The following is a 6,159-nucleotide window of genomic DNA, read 5'->3' on the forward strand; positions in this document are numbered from 1 at the left end:
GCCTGTCTGCCGCCTGCGCAACCGACGTCCGACAGCAGCGACACTCGTGTCAATGGCTGAAGTAATTATTGTAGCCTTTGTTGATCACTGGATCTCCGGATAATATTCCTTTTACCTCTACAAGTTTGTAGCAAGCGAACAATAAAAAACAGAATGATCGAAATTTATGGTCGCACTTAAAGCTTTCCACCCATAATCCTTTCCACTTATGCAATTGTTGTGCTTTTATCTTGGCGAGCAGATATTGGTATATACCGTAAAGTTGGATGTATTAATGCAAATTTTTGCTCTGCGGCATAATAATAATAGAGAAATCCCAGTCCGTAAGAGGCGACTAAGGGCATTTACCAATAGGAGGCTTCTTTGCACAGGATGCCGGCTAGATAATGGGTACCACAATGGCGCCTTTTTCTGTCGTGAAGCAGTTATGTGTAAGCTTTATTGTGTTTCGGTCTGAAGGGCGCCGTAGCCAGTGAAATTACTGGGCAAAAGAGACTTAACATCTTATGTCTCAAGGTGATCAGCGAATGTAGTGCCGCTCAGAAATTTTAGGTTTTTCAAGAATCCTAAGCGGCACTGCATTGTAATGGGCAGGACGTATCAATTACCATCAGGTGAACGTCTTGCTCGTCTCGTCCCTTATTGTCATAAAAAAATTCATCCGAAATAATATCAAAAGAAATATTCATTCAGCTAAAGTACCTACTTCAGGAAGCCGGCCTATATCTAGTAGACCAAACTTAAAAAATACATTAAACTAAGGAAACTTAGAAACTACCGCCCTTTATTCTCAAATAATAACTCATAGCCTTAGCTACCTCTACATAATATAGAGGATTTTTCCATATTTACAGTCGTGATGCCTCACATAGAGCTACAATTATTCTATAGAACATCTTAATATTGCATCACTTTATTTATGACTCCACAACATTTCTTTTACTTTGCCATTTATAGCAAAGTTATCTTAACCCACGTATTTCCTTTACACGTATGATATAGTTGTGCTTTTAAAGATAAAAATTATGGTTAAGCGAGCAATTATGGGAAACTTTTTAAATGGAAATGATATATATATATATATATATATTACGGTTTAAATTTGCCATTTATAGCAAAGTTATCCCAGCTTCAAAGTCTTATAATTAGAAGTAATAGAACTTTATGAAAGTACCTACATACTAAATTACCTGTGAAACCCATTTCGGATAAATATGATGCAAAACTCGCAACAATATTAATGGCTTTTACAATTATTTTGATGAATTATCCAAAATGCAGTAAAACAGAATAACCGTTTTTAAATTACTACCTAATTTAAATTGCGGTCGACTATAGGCGGTTCAGCATGATGCATAATAAAGTTGATACAACGTTAAGGTTTTTTTATTCATCAATAGCAGATAAAACCTCTTTGGTGGTATTAAGTACTGAACTTTATGATCTGCCCTTTATATTTTTTAAGATATATTTTTATTTTGTTAACACGCTTATTTCTTGTATCATTACAGTGATATTCGCCCACTTAATAACGTCAGATGGAAGCGATACTTTGTAGACTTATCAGGCACCCATGACAATGTAATAAATTAAATAATCTGTCTTATTTTTATTAGCTTGGTATGTATGTCTGTCTTTATGTAACGAAATCTTTAAACGAGATTATTAAAATCTTCAAAACGTCCATCCGTTTGAAACTTTTCATAATTATCAACGACCGAAGACAATTCATTAATTTTTATCGTATGTGACACTATTGTTACCGGGATCTTGGGATTAACGATTTTTTATGTCCGACTTTGTGCCAATGTGCCTGCTAATTTAAATGCGCAAAAAAAAGTCATTAAGAGTAACATTGACACTAAACATTAAAATTTTTTTTTGTTCAGTATTCCTACTTTAAACTTATTGAAAATGTTTTTCTGTCTTTAACTTAAAAGTTTATGTTGTTTTGCCATATAAATTATTTGAATTGCGATTATATAATATAGGTACTAGCCGTTCTCCCCCGCTTCGCTGGGCGAATTTTAAAATGAATTAATTTAATGAAGGTACGATGGAATTCGATTCGAATAAGTAGCCATAAACCATCTCGGATAAATTTCGCATCGAATGATGGTAGTTTCACGTCGATACGATCAGTGGTTTGGGCATGATTGAGCCTCAAACAAAGACCAATTCAATTATATATCTAGATAGATAATAGGTATAGATATACTAAGATTTCTACGTAAACAAATATAGGTTATGTAATCATCAACATATCACATCATTCTAATAAAGAATGATGTTGATACTATTTTACTGACAAAAATTAATTTTAATATTGCGCCATGCCTCAAATTTTAGTTTCGATTATTTGTTACAATATTCCAATTATTTATGAAATGATTGTCTGAATTGACTAGAATTACCGCAACAGTGGGTGGTAATGGAATTTATAGCCAGTCACGCTGGTTCTAAATTCTACCCAACGGAATTAATAGCTGACAAATTGGCCAGAAAACGTGATTAAGATTTTCAATACAGGTTACCGTTCGCAGACTCGTCGAACCAATCTTCATGTTATGTGTAACTTCATCTTCACGTTAAATTATGTCATTCTTGCGTTTGATTACGAAATGTGTCGTTTTAATACGAAATAGATTCGGCGTTTTTACTTCTTCACCCAGACATTCATTACTATTTTCTTTCATCTGTACATATTTTTTGTCTATTTATCGCTTGATCGATTTTGGGTTCAATACTTTTTTAATAAAAATTTAGTTAAGCGTGCTGAGCTTTTTTGAAGTGCAACTTTTTAGAATCGTTGTGATTTGAAACTCGATGAAACGAAACAGCAAGACGATAGAGACACGAACAGGTAATTGTTTAAACAAACAGGATTCAGCTTCCAGCAGCGAGAGAATGAGATAGGAAGCATTATACAGTGTTTTGGTACAAGGCGATTATAGTTGAAGAAGAGATTGTCTTATGTATGACGCAAGTATACGTTAATAGATTCTGACGACGCATTACTACATAGATACCAGGAGAACATAAATATGGTAGCGGTGATAGTAATATCTTTCATAGCGGTTGAAATCATGTGTCATCCTAGCAACATGTACCAGGACCTACATATTATGCAGTTTAGAGGTTCATTCACAATGCACATTGTTATATAATTATATAAGTGCTGACCCGGCAAACGTTGCTTCGCCATAATATAAATTTAGCACCCGCACCCGCTCGCTCATTGTAAGAATACCTATGTAATGAAATTTCATTGACTGAATGATTTGTATTGCGTATAGGTATTTAATGTTTTTTATTAAATTAAGTGGGGATTTTAATGTAAATTTTTCATCGGATAGGGATTTCGTTGCCTAATTATGTTAGGTAAGTATTATAAATTTAGTGAAATGCAATGTTTTGTTTTGAATAAATTTTGTTAGTATTACCTGGCCTATGTGCATTCTGCACCCTGCGCCCACTTACCTCACATGGTTGACTGAATTGTTTGTATTGCGAATATAATAGGTATTAGAAGTCTAAGTATTGGGTTAAAAAGTTAGGTGGATGCAATGTGTATTTTTTTAAAGAAACAATTTTGTCATTCCATGATGGCCATCATCATTTTGAAATTGGTCAAATGTCAGCTTTCTCACGATTGCAGTTAATGAGAAACAAACAGATGATACCGTTGAATAACCTTCAAGCGTGCAGAATGCTAAAAATTATCTTACTTAAAAGGAAATAACAGCATCCAATTTTGCATACAAACAGTTTTAACTGTTTAACTTTATCAAATACAATCAATAAATACCATAATTAGGTGTGTGTGGGTATGTATTCTGCTTTTATTGATATTTTAAATTTGTAAGAGCTAGATTACGTACTTCAAACAGTACATAAAATGGCTTAATCATATAAGCCGCCACTAGAAGAATAGAATTCAAATCCGACAAAAATTACGAGAAAAATTAAAACAGACACAACAGAGATTATTTTCTTTCAAATCAGTTTCCGGAGTTTTGTTACGATTGTATTATTTTTGGACCAGGAAATTGTCGAGAATGAAATCTTTATTTTGTAACTTTTTTCTCATGAGTTCTAGTTGGAGCTGAGTTGTCCTTATTATACTGTATCATCCACGTATGCACGACCAAAATTAGTTAAGATTTCTTAAGCTTAGAAAAGCTTTACCTAATATTAGTCTTAAGATCGTTTTAAATTGACATAAAATAGACCCCTGCTTTACTACTCGATTACATAATCTCATCGATGTCTGACATACGCATGCCAAACTTGGGCTTTAACAGAACAGCAGCAAAGTAAAATCAATATTTGTAAAAATGGGATATAGAGAAGCGTATTGGGAGTGTGGAGAAGATATAGAGTATAGATAAAAGAGATAAAATGATAACTAAGTTCAAACAGTATACAGAAAATTGAAATGGCGCTCGACAACACATATGTTGAGAGAAAAGAATGAGAAATGGACCAAAATTGTAATGTTACCCTTGAGAAAGCCTGCGAAGCAGAGGAAGACAGACAAAGAGATTGGAAGATAATTTTAAGAAAGCAGTGGGCCCAGAGGGGTTACGTAAAGCAAAAGATAGAGACAAGTGGAAAGCCTTAGACAAGGCCTTTGTGGAAAGAAAAGCTGTTGCAAGGGGAGAAAAACCGAATGCCAACGATAGGATCTAGTTAGTTTAAGTTAATGATATTTTGTTACCTCTATTAAACTTTTAATATGTTTTGTCAATAAAGTTAAAAATGACAGCAATAAAGGCTTATTTTATTTTATTAAATTATTTCTGGACCTGACGTCGATGACGTCACATCGTCGGTTAGTTATGGATCCCATAATGAGATAACTCTCATCAAACTACCTTTGAAGCATATTCTTTCCAATAAAAAAAGAATCAATCAATAAAAAGTCATTCATTAATTTATCACACACATACTTATAGCAAAAATAATACTTTTATGGATCACACACTTCGGACCACACGGAGAGGACACCAGCTTTCAAATTAAAAAAAGAATTATAAAAATCTGTTCACACCATCGAAAGTTCTGAGTTGACAGACATAAAAAAAAAAGATAAAATATACCGACGAATTGAGTCCCTACTCCTTTTTTGAAGTCGGTTAAAAACTGTTTCTTAATACCTCACGAACCAAGTTCGCCCACCGTTGTATTAATCATGTAAAACCTTCTAATTGACCTTAATAAAGATAAGATTGAAGTAATCAATATAAACATACAATTAGAAGATGTGAGTTTAAATTTAATTGGAATTGATGTGGTTTGAAAATAGAATCGATGTTAATTAACGGAATGAATTCCCGACTACTGAGATGAATTATTTTAGTACCTACAGCCTCATCAACGAAGGGGCTTCAAAACGGACGTTCATTTGAAGCTCGAGAAGGCTGTTTAAATTAATAAATTTCGGTAGTAAATTTATAATTTATTTAATAAAGGAGCATGGGGAGATAATAATAGTTGATATATGTGAAGCACTAATTAACAGAGCAGATAACGATATAAAAATCTGCGTGAGTTTTAAATGAATGAAGAGATCTATTTGAATCTGTATTTATAACGACTATGTTTCCGCCTACCAAATTTGCAATTACCAATTAATTGAGAATATAGATGAAAAGTTTTATTGGAACGCCTTTTGGCATTTAAAACTTAGTAGTACGTTGGAAAAGTAGTGTCTTACAAACGAGATTGGGTTATAACAATATCTTGAATTAAAAGACGTTAAAGACACAGCTTAGAAAATTATTTACGAAATTATAAATTATTCATTTTGATCCTCAATAATCAATAATAATAAGTGTGAATTGTGTAAATAAGAGATTATTAATAATTACATTAAATACATGTCCGTCACTGGGTTTTGATAGGAAAGCTCCTGACGTCGAATGTTTATATAATAAACTAGTAGTGCCTTACGGTTTCGCGTATAATAAGTTTTGGTCATAAATTAACTATTATGCCTTATGTATTGTATATTTTGCTGAATTTTTTGCCTAAAAATAATAACTAAAATAGTAAAATAAAATCTGAAGCTTTTAATACATGTCCCAAAAAAATACCACTTTTGAAAAGTAGTTAATGGTATAATGTATAACTTGTCAAATATCGGAAAAATTAAGC

This window comes from Leptidea sinapis, chromosome 1, assembly GCF_905404315.1.
Source record: "Leptidea sinapis chromosome 1, ilLepSina1.1, whole genome shotgun sequence".
In the NCBI taxonomy this organism is placed as follows: Eukaryota; Metazoa; Arthropoda; class Insecta; order Lepidoptera; family Pieridae; genus Leptidea; species Leptidea sinapis.